The following is an 11,789-nucleotide window of genomic DNA, read 5'->3' on the forward strand; positions in this document are numbered from 1 at the left end:
ATGAACTAATATCTTCAAAGTGCTGGAGGAAAAACCTGTCAATATACAATTCCATAGCAGCAAATCTATGTTGTAGGAACAAATTAAGACTAAGAAAAGTTGTTCCCTGGCAACATACTGAAAAATGAAATTCTTGGGGTTGAAGAGAAATAATGCCAGACAAAAACTCAGATCAGAAGAGAATACAGATGCCTGGGAACGTAAATATCTGGGAAACGGAAAATGCCATCTCACCACTTCATTTTCTCAAAAGGCACGGAGGTGTTTGAGTCAAAACTTACAAAAGTTCTTGTGGATTTGTAGCCTATGTAGATATAACACAGATTTATAAGCATAATAAACCTGTGTGTTAATACATTTCTACATTTATATAAATGAACACATCACTAACTGAAATTTAAGAGATAAAAAAAATTACATATTAATACCTAGAGTTACCATTTAACTTGGGATTAATATTTTCTAAAAAGCAAAACCATTGCCTTATTCACCTTTCAGCCTGAGTCATTTTAACACAGAATAGTGAAACTGAAAAAAAAAAAAAAGAACAAAACAGTATTTGTTGCGACATTTTTAATCAATTCCTTTCATGGCATTTCCCATAGCTGAGTTATGATTCTCACCAGAATATATGGCTGAGCGAAGAGGCATAATCAGTGTTATTAGTAACAGTAGTGTTCTTTTTGATGTCTTTGGAACACAATAATGTCAGGTCACACATTCTGAATCATCAAAGGATAGCGAACACACAACAGACATGAGCTTCCGAGTGCCCAGACTTGGGTTTGCATTCACTTATTACCTACATAACCTCTTGATGTGCTTTTGTCTACAGAAAAATGATGAAAACACTCACTCTATAGAGATGCTGAGAAGATTAAATGAAAAATCCTGTAAATTGCTTAGCACAGGACCTGAACAAAGAAAGTGCTCAGTTAATGCAGGTCACACTTTTTGAAAAGTCTTCGAGAAGACAACACTAGACATAAATTCTGTAAGACTTTATAAATGCTGGATAATCACACATCCCTCAACTCTGTGTTTGTGAGGCTGTCCAATTAACCAAAACTTCCACTCCCTAGTCTTAGTGGTTCACCAAGCTTTGCAACTCTATAGCATTATGAAAGCTATTTTCAAACTGTTTATGTCCAATATTTACAAAACAAGACTGGTTCTATTGTTCTACGAAATAAAATTACAGCAGCACGGGTCAACAATACCTTTAAAGACTCTTGGAGTTCAAAATGTCGTGAAGCATCTGACATAAAACCCTTAGGGGATTCTGTCAGAAGATCTCAATCAAAAACATCAATAATTCTTCAATCATGCATATGAACTATCACACGGAGTGGGTAGTCTGCAGATTGCCCCCAAATCATTTCTTACCAGAGCTTAGCACTAAATAGCCTTTCTAAGATATACACACTGTTTTTGTTTAGCTTTTCAGAATAGAAATTGCCAATCAGGAATTACAGCCCTGTTCTAGCAAACAAAGCCCAGGGTATGTTCTAAACGACTTCCACCCTATCTATCGTCATCCGACAATTAAGAAAACTGAGATACAAAGAGGTGAAGTAATTCACTCTAAGCTACATATCTAACAAAGGTATAGAAAGAAGATTCTGTTCCAGAACTTACTCCTTCACCCTGTGCTCTGCTGGCTCTGAATTCTCATGGAAGATGTAATTATCTGTGACACAACACCTTTAAAGGTCATCCTAAAGAACACTTTCTGAATTCAGGTGGTTATCAGTCAGTTTCTGGGCAAAGCGACCATTAGAACTGTAGAAAAACTTCCCTGCCTTACGTGTTTCCTTGCACTGCAAACAAAAATAGAAAGCCCTCACCCAAAGCCCCAATATGCACACTCTGCACCAATCTGTACCCAGAGGAACTACCGTTGTTTTTCTCTGCCATGCCTGCAGTGAAAGAAGCTGCAGGGGGTGCGAACTTGGTGCAGAAGAAAAGCAGGATGGAAAATAACCGGTGAGAAGCAATAGCAACCCAACTGGGTAGCCTTTGCTCATTGTCTGCTCTCAGGAACACGGTGGACAAGATGTCTGGGCTTGACTGGTAGTCATGCTGCATCAGGACTCCTGAACTTCCTCTTGAGGAATTACATAGAACTGCCTTTAGATTGCTTGTTATTGATTTAGAAAATTTCTCACCTCTGATTCACTCCATGTAGGAAAGAAAACTTGCAAACCTTTATACCAGAATTTTCTGTAACTTAAATTCAGCCGCAAACATACAAGGGGTACTTTGAGGTCTCTCCAGTAACTTCAGTAAATCATTACCTTTCAGTAAATCAAGTGATCAACTCTTTCCCTTTTCCAAATTGGTTTTCTTCACTACTATACAGTAATCACATTCTGTCCAAACACCTCTTTCTTAGGTAATTGTCTTTGCAATATAGAACATTACAGCTGAAAATGTATTTTTAATGATATGTGTTCTATATCAAAGAAAGAAAAACATGAGACATTTATTGTGTCCCTGGCTATATCTGATACAGCCAAAACTAGGCTGAGTCTAAGAGGTTGAAAATCACTTTAATTATATGTCTATATTCCTACTGAAAAACAACCTGCCTTATTTTATACTCTTGTTTTCCTATTCTCATTTCATGTCTGGGGGCCCCAGGTAATTTCAGTTTTGGCACTTACATTTGAAAAACAAGCTCTGTGAGATTTAATGTGATTCCCCTTAGTGAAAATGTCAGTCCGCTGTGATGTTTCTGGTTCCCAGAACCGCGGACAAAAGATGAAGTCTAACAATCAATGAGTCCTTTAATTGTAAAACAATGAGGGAAAAAAAAAACTATGTGGCAGGATCTACCGAGGAAGATCTAAAGCACAAATGAGAATGTAACAATAAGTGAAACATCTCCAGAACCTAGCCTCAGAGACCTGCAAGAAAGATTTAAAATTTAAAAAGTTAACTTAAGATCAAGTGGACAAAAGCAGGAAGCACAAAGCCGTTCAGAGGGAATTTTGAAAGAACTCAGTAGTCCCTATTATCTCTCTCCCCAAGGGCAGAAGAGCCATTACTGCCGCAGTGGGAGAGTGAAATATTCTCCTTCCTGCAGGATGGAAGCAATCCGCCTCTCCTGTGGATGATCCCAGCAAAGGGAAGGAAAGAGCTGCCGGCAGACAGGGCGTCAAAGAGCTCTTTTCTTGGTTTTGCCACGGCAATCGAATTAAGGTAAGAGAAAACTTTCAATCAATGAGAGAGAAAAGGTTATTATCCCAGAAGACCTCTTTTCCACCTGGTTACAATGAAACAACACAGGTGAGAAAGAGGAAGTCAGCGTTTGAGCAGTACAAAGGGCCAGGCAGCGTCATGAGTACTGAACATCCATCTCATGAGTACCGAACATCCATCTGCTCTCACTGGACACTGTGGGGAATTTGACTTCGCTATCTTCTTCCCTTTTTATATTTATACCTACAAGACAAAAACAGGCAGGCCGAGTAACTCGGTCTCCCTCATTCTGCTGGTAACTGATAAGATGGGATTCAATCACAGGTCTGTGTGGCTTCAAACCATATGCTCTTCCCACTACTTTTGGGAATGTCTGCCTCTCAAACAGGTTTTTTCCTTCTTGCTTCTAAAAAAAAAAAAAAAAAATGGAACCCAGTCCTCTCTCCTTTATCTCGTTAGGAGTTTTCCAAACTGGAATATTCTTGCTTTTCCTTCGGCAGACTCCACTTCAATCAACTATTTACCAGTGAACATCTTCAGAAAATTGTCATCTACAAAAATTTTGTTGATGGTTAAACAGCAAAGCCAGGACAAAATACAGAGTTCTTTTAAATGCACTACTAGGAGTGGGCATTGTAGAAGAGTTCATTGAGCCACCTCTTGGCATGTCTGGCAATTACCTTGGTTGGGTGCCTGAAATTAAGTTTCATCTCTGCTCCCAATCCACTTTCCTGCAAAGGTCCCAGGAAAGCAGCAGACGATGACCCCGTTGGCTGGGTTTTTTGCTGTTCACATGGGTGACATGGGCGTTCAGAGTTCAGAGTTCAGAGTTCAGAGTTCCTAGCTTCAGCCTAGTCCATCCCTGACCGTTGCATTTGCAGAGTGACTTCCCTCCCTCCATTCTCCCCTCTCCCCTACCTTTGAAATCAACAAATATTTTTATAAAAGTATATGAAAAATAAACTATGCTTCTAGAACTAGAAGGAATGAAGGTTGTTTCCTTTACTATGGATTTGGGTCGATTATCTATCACCTCTCAGAGTAACTCAAGTGTCAGTCATGGCCAGCAAAGCCTAGACCACAGGCCCCCTTAGAGGCTGCTGCTCCCCAGGGGTCTAGGGATTCCCCTGGCGTGGAGAGCATGGAAGGGACATGGACCTTCCCAAGGGCAGGTCCTTTTTCTTCCCTTTACTAGCTTCATTGACCTTCCTCGCACATCAGATTTTCCTGAAAATGTGAACGTTAAAATGGATGTGCAGTAAGAATTCAAAACTTTACATCAAACACAACTTTCTCAGCAATCCAGACGTGAGTAAGATGCAAGCAACAGAATTTATTTTCATCTACACACTAGTTCTACCACAACTGACACCTCAGGGTATCACTTCTGCTTCCCCAAGGCATGGGGGACCCTGGAGTCCAAGTAGGACCACAGGGATGGTGTTTACTGATGCGTTTTCCCAGTCCTAAAGAGGCATGATCCGTTCTCAGTGCTGAATACTTCCTCAGGAGTTGCAATATTTTCAGAACTAGTGTCTCTCCTGGTGTGCACAGGGCAATTCTTTCTACCTTTCTTTCATAATGAATAATAACTGGGGCTGACACTGTGTGGCACAGTTACTAAGCCTCTGCCTGCAGTGTTGGCATCTCACCTGGGACCCAGCTGTTCCCACATCCAGTCCAGCAGTTCCTTGCTAATGGACTGGGAGAGCAGCTGAGGATGGGTAAAGTCCCTGGGCCCATCACTCGTGTGAAACACCAAGAAGATCTCAGTTTCTGGCGCCTGGCTTTGGACTGTGACCCAGCTCCTGGTTCATTTGTTGCAGCCATTTGGAGAATAAAACAATAGGCAGAAGATCTCTCTTTCTGTGTCTCCCTTCTTTCTATAACTCTGCCTTTCAAGTAAATAAATAAATCTTTAAGAAATGGATAAACAGTCAAATCGATGTTTCATCAAATCAGTATTACTCAACGTGGTCCAACACTAGATCTCCTGAGAACATGTGTTACATCTGTGTGCTGCCCCAATGCAATTTGGAAAAATTATTGACACAGAAATATTTGTGCATGTTTATTGAGTATGGCATGATAATTTGATAATATATATATAGCATATACTGATCAAACCAGGATAATTAGATGTTCCATCCCTCAAACATTATTGTTTCTGTATTCTGAGGATTTTGGAATTTTTCTGGTTGTTTTGAAATCCCTCCTAGGAGGGTATAGCCCACAGTTAGCGTGCTGTGCTACGGAATGCCAGAACCCATCCTTCGTCTGCCTGTGCTTCGGCGCCTGTCACCCACGGCTTCTCCCATCCCACCCTTCCCAGTCTGTAGTAATCACCATCACACTCTCTTCTGTGCGACTTTTTTTTTTTTAAAGGTTCCTTCTGCGCTTGGAATTTTGCTTCACATGTTGTCTTCCAGTTGCCTGAATGCTGATAGAATTTCATTCTTTTCGTGACTGAAACATATTTCGGTGTGTGCATGTTCTGCATTTTCTTGCTGCATGCATTCTTTTTGGTGAACACCTTTATTGCACATCTCAGCTACTGTGAGCACTGCTGCAGTGAACCTGTGCAGATCTCCTCTGGCTACACAGCCAGGAGCGGGACTGCTGAATCATAGGACAGTCCATTTTTAGCTTAAAGGAATCGTCATGCATTTTCTACACTGGCTTTACCAATTTGCATTCCCACCAACAGTGCTATTAACACATTTCTGAAACTCCAATTATAATCCTGAGCTACTCATTATCTTGCAACCAATGATCCTGTTTGCTTAAAAGTGAAAGTAACATTTTTTTTCTTTTTTCTTTTTTTTGCAAAACTGAAGAATTTTACTTTTCCCTAGGACTGGAAGATAACAGAAAATGGATCTTAAATGGCTAAACTTGCACATTGTGACTAATACAAGAGGAATAAAAGTGAGAAATGATACTTTTGGGCAAATAACATCACTTAATAGTTACAGGGTGCTGATTTCATCAGTTCCCGCTGTTCTGCTTGCAGGTTCAGTGGGTGAGCCTCAGGTTGCATTCTGACATCTAGAGTTCAATTATCCACACGAGGAAAACGGGCAGTCAGAAGCAAGAGCTCTCTGGTTAGTAAGACAATACTACTCCTCACTAAAATTAATAAACTGCCACTCAGTCTTAGCTCAACCTTGTGAGCTCAGCTCTGCCACCGAGAAATGCAACCATTCTTGTGAGTTGGCAAAAACTTCCAGATTTCATGCCCAGGCAAGCTCAGGGCCAAATCATTTGCTGTGATAAATTCACCAAAGCAAAGCTCTCCTGTGGAGTTGTGGGAGGTGTTCTGAGAGGCAGCTGCTGGCCTGTCCCTGGTCATATCCCACTGCTAGGTGGCTGTCTTCCCACTTCTCGTGCTTCCATGAGGTGCTGTTAACTGTAGCAGCTCACTAATTGCCACCATCCTCATCAGCCTTTCTGGACAGAAATGAATCACAAACAATACACCCTCTTCACATCTAATTGGAAAGAAATGCATTTATGGTGTTTTCTCAGTCCACCTTGCGTCAGTTGTCATTTTCAGTTAAAGATTTAAGTTAAAGATGGCAAAATTAATAACCATCTTTGTCCCCTTGTCACCAAGCACACAAAGCTACTAAGCAAGAGAGATTAGGTTTTTGAAATTGGTTTTTGTTATTTATTTATTTATTTATTTATTTGAAAGGCAGAGACACAGGAACTACCCGTTTATCAGTTTACTCCTCAAATGTCCAAACCAGCCAGAGCTGGAACACGCCGAAGACAGGGGCCCCAGCCTTGATTCAGGCTTCCACGTGGGTGGCAGAGGCGCAGTGCTTCAGTCACACCCCACGCCCCGCCGCCTCTCAGGCATTAGCAGGTCACTTGGTCAGAAGCACCTGTGCTGGGACTTGAACCGGCACTCCAAATGGGACACAGACATACCAGCCAGTGAACTAACCACCATATCAAACACTCGCCCCAAAGAGCACATTTACAAGATTTTCTAGACATCATGAACTTTTTCCAATTCACCATAACCTGCTGACTTTTGTCGATTTGAATATAGAAATGCTCTTTTTATTCCTTTGCAGTTAAGAAATCTGAAAGCAGATATACAAATTTGTCGTTAAGATAGAAGACTGTAATTTTTTTGGGTTTACTGGTGCTATCCAGAGAACTGATTGCTCTCCTTACTGTTTCTGAGGAAATGTGAGAACTCTTCTTTGGACTACCACAAATAGTAGTATTTGTGGAGGCCAACATGAAGAAACACTTCCCTGCTGCCTTCCAGATCTACTTTGAATTAAATCAACTGATATTTATGCAGTTCCTTCTCTGCACATTCAGCACAGAGAAATCCTCAAGTGTATATCCATGGGAATGTGACATTTGAAGTCAGTTGGGTGTTTTTTGGAATTATGTTGCGACAGAGACAGGTGGGGAATTTTTTTCTTATTATGTTACCACCACAGAAACCTTTATTTCTGGAAAAATTGAAGTAAGATCTGTAAGCCTCAATTCTAACTACACAGTGGTAAAAGTAGTATGGAACTCAAATACTTTAACCACAGAGGTTCTGTTTGGTTCTATAGATCATTAATAGCCAGGACTTGCAGCGTTAGGTCACCTATGAGTGTCAGATATTCATTTTGCTTTCCCATCAGTCGCTTGGACACCAGGAGTGCTCCAGGCCCCAGTGCACCATCACAGCCTCCTCTGCAAAGATTTTTTTCTTTGTTAGAAGCCATAAGAAACTACACACCAAAAGCCACCCATTCAAATCATTAAAATATCTTATTATTTGTGTAAAAAAAAAAGACTTTCTGTAAAATTAATATACACGATCTCCAGCACGGAAGCATATACTTTTCTACCTCTCACATCCGCCCTTTGTAAACACATGCCATTGTGCTTATTGCTTCTATCATGTGGTGGAAGTTAATGTCTTTTGAAACTACAGTGAGACTCAGGAGCCACAAATTCTTCAGTGTCCTGGGGCATGTGATTACCTCTTGCTCTTGGGAAAGGAACGAGAAGATAATGGAGAAGGTACTGCACCAAGACTTGTGCTGTTCACTCTTCTGGGGGTGACCACAGAGCCCTGCTGGGAACTGAGAGTTGGAATGTGGCTGCTTTGCAATAACGCTGAAAGTTCTATAGGCTGAAATTAGAAATCCTTTCTTCTTCCTTCCTCCTTCCCTTCCTCCCTCTCTCCCTTCCGTATCTCCCTCCCTCCCTCCTATTCTGTGGTTTCTAATTCTCCCTTCACTGACTTCAGTGACTTCATCCCGACCTCCATCTCTTCAGCCTCTTTTGCTAAATCTCCCAGTGATTGGTTGCTGCACTTTCTTCTCTCATCTTCCACCAACTGCACTCTAACTTCTGTTCAGTCTTGCCTGTTGTACCGGAGAGTGATCGAAGGTGCCTACCTTGCTAGGCTTCCATCTCAAAGAACTGCCAGAGGATGTTTATGACCTAACCTTGGCCTGGGGAACACTCGTGACCTACAGTGGGGTATCCACGCAAGCAATGAAAAAGCGAAATGACTATCTGACACTCATCAGTGACCTAACACCTGAGCAGATTAAGCCAGCCATGCTGGAGCGCCCATGCTCCTGAATCATTGCTGCTCAGAGCTTCCTGGGGTCCCCAGTCCTCAAGCCTGGCCCCGACCTTGTCTCCCTCTAAGTGAGACCACTTGATAAATTCAAGACACCCCACATACTTGTGCCCAAGTTAGTCAATGTGCTTCTGCTGCCTGCAATTATATTCCTCACTCATGTACCAGACACATGAGTCTAGTTACATATATCCCCTCCTCCACTAATTTTTTAAAGATTTATTTTATTTTTATTTTTGAAAGGCAGGGTTACAGAGAGGAGAGACACAGAGATTAAGGTCTTCCATCCACCAATTCATTCCCCAGTGGCCACAAAGCCTGGAGCTGCACTGATCCAAAGTCAGGAGCCAGAAACTTCTTCCAGGTCTCCCACATGGGTGCAGGGGCCCAAGGACTTGAATCGATCTTTACTGCTTTCCCAGATCATAAACAGGGAATTAGATTGGAGCGTTCAGCTAGGACACTAACTGGTGCCCATATGGGATGCTGGTGCCACAGGCTTAACCTACTACCTCAAGGCACCAGCCCATCACCATTATTTTTTTCATACTTAAATGTCAGCTCATCAATAGGATTTTAAATTACATAGAAAATGTTTAATGACTATTGACAAATCTTAGACTAACATAAAATGTAAACTCAAAATGGTTTTAACGTCAGTTATAGATAGACTCCACAGCCAAAGTAATTTGCCACAGGGCACATGGCTCGCAGCGGGTCAGGTCCAGAACAAGGACTACCTGTTCCACTGCTTAGTGCTCTTTCTACCAGAATGTGCTTTCTTCTTGCTCACTAAGTGATTTTTCTTCAAAAACATTAAGACTAAACTATGAATCATATTCTCAGATAAGATTTTTAAAACAATATACATTCAAACAAGGAACTCTAAGCATACTCTAACAAAACAGAAGGACTGCGTCTGTCATTTTAGCATGTCATCCCATAGAGCTAATGGAACGCAGGAAATAATTCCCAAGAATGTGCCAAAGACAGTCACTTCCCATAAGAACCCGAGGAAATATACTGCTATAATGGTGACTGCCATATCTGATATTCTATTCACAAGCCTTCATTTATCATGAGCTGGATAGTTATCTGCATACAGAACCAAGTTTTTGCTTTTCTCTCAGTTTCTTCCACAAGACAGTTGCAGTACTTAATGTTCCAAGATGAACAGAAAGGAGTCATGTTGGATTCAGGGTGACCACGTGCATGAATGCGGCAGGTGGAAGCCTGAGGACTGTGCTGAGCACTCTGTAATTCATGTTAGAGGGTAAGCCGGCGAGACCGCTGCAAGAGAGCTGAGCACACGTCTCTGGCAGCGTGTGCATCCTTTAGTGTGGCTATAGAACTGTGATCTGATGAGCCGCGACACACACGGCTCCTGGCAGACACTTCCAGCTCTGCAGTTTTAAGCTAAGCCTGAGAGGAAAGGCTTCGTGTTCCTGGTTTTAAATCAGTAAATATCAAAGAGGAGGACTTCATGCTCCCATGCTTCCACTGCATTCTATACATTTTCTGAATGTTAACTAATTGATTTGACATGGTTAATATGAAGTATTTTATTTAAAAAAATGCTTTGGCCTATTTTTTCAATCTTTTAGCAAGCAGATATATCATTCAGATCTCCTAGAAGTCAATTACAAATACGTAAACATGAGCATATGAGTACTGAACCAGGATGGAATCCTTGGGTATGAATCACTGAATGCAATAAAAATGAGAAAAGAGCATAAATGAATTCTTCCTAACTGCCTAGATACAGGAATAACAAGGAAGTCATAAAGAAAAAAATGTGAGATGTCAGTAATTCCTACTCCTGAGACCAGGATTATGTAAGATGATCCTTTACATTTCTAATCAATTCATTTATAGTTGGATCTCTCTGAGAAGCAAACACGGAATGACCTGGTTTTCTCCAATCACGCCTTGAGCAGTGTTTCGTTTGTTTGTTTGTTTGTTTTTCTTGCCTCTTAACAATAACTGAGATAGTTCCCAAAGCTGTTGGGTCACTTTCAGGTCATAAATATCCAGTCTAGTTTATTTTTAAACCTCACTCTTACTCTCTTTCTCAGGATATTTCCCCCCAGGGTACTCCCTCTCAGCTCTTCCCTATTCTTTCCAATGTTAGGACTTCTGGAAAAAGGAAACAAAATTGAAGAATACGCATGCTCTTACAAGGACTCAACGGACCCCCTAAACCAACAGCGCTGCTCTTGTCTGCTTCTCTAACCCTCGAGGAGAGCATCCCTTGTGGTGTACCCGATTCCATTGACTCACCAGGTGAGGCGCCAGGAAGTCAGCCCAAGTGTGTACAGAGTTTACAGCGTCTGTCTGGTCCGGAGAACCCTCACTCACATTCTTGCTTGCAGAAGTGTAAGGACGGGTTGCTGATCCTCTCCGCTCAGTCCTTCGTTTCTAACTCTCTTCTCTTTGTTGAAATCATGTATGGCAGATCCAGAAATAGGTGCACAGGCGGATGATGTGATAGAAAACAAGCTATACTCTCCCTTCTTGCAGATAAGCCCAGCCTTTACACAGCGGAGTCTCTTGCATCTCATTTAGCTATGGGGTGTTTAACAAAAGCTGACTTTTGGGGAATGTCTGCCCAATTCCACAAGGCAGAGAAAGGGCACACTCTCACACTGCACAGCTCACTCTGCCCATCTTCCCTCTGAACCCTTTAACAACGATGATAAAGAAAGGGGAGCTGGGCTTCCCACTGAACCAACAAACCAAAACTTCAGGAAATGTTTATTTTCACTTCTTTATATATACAGAATAATGGAGTTAAAGGAAGATTGTAGGTTGAGAGTTTCATTACCACTCAGCACTCAGTAAAAAAGAACAGAGGAAGTCATGTCTACAGGATTTATAAAAAGCTTGTGATTAAATCCAAAACTAGTATCAGAACGGTGTTTTTTTTCTTTTTTTTTGTCCTTTCTTTTCTTCTCTTTGTTTCAATTACATT

The 11,789-nt window shown here is 41.4% G+C and overlaps 1 long non-coding RNA gene across 1 annotated transcript in view; it reads right to left on the reverse strand.

Moving 5' to 3' along the window:
* Positions 1 to 11,484, reverse strand: part of LOC121145690 — a 42,567-nt gene extending 31,083 nt beyond the window's left edge. The window contains exon 1 of the long non-coding RNA XR_005882067.1: positions 11,099 to 11,484. This is a non-coding gene — a long non-coding RNA (uncharacterized LOC121145690). The remainder of the gene's footprint in view (positions 1 to 11,098) is intronic.
* Positions 11,485 to 11,789: the final 305 nt, after the last annotated feature.

This window comes from Ochotona curzoniae, unplaced genomic scaffold, assembly GCF_017591425.1.
Source record: "Ochotona curzoniae isolate NIBS_2020 unplaced genomic scaffold, NIBS_Ocur_1.0 scaffold_3835, whole genome shotgun sequence".
NCBI classification, from domain to species: domain Eukaryota; kingdom Metazoa; phylum Chordata; class Mammalia; order Lagomorpha; family Ochotonidae; genus Ochotona; species Ochotona curzoniae.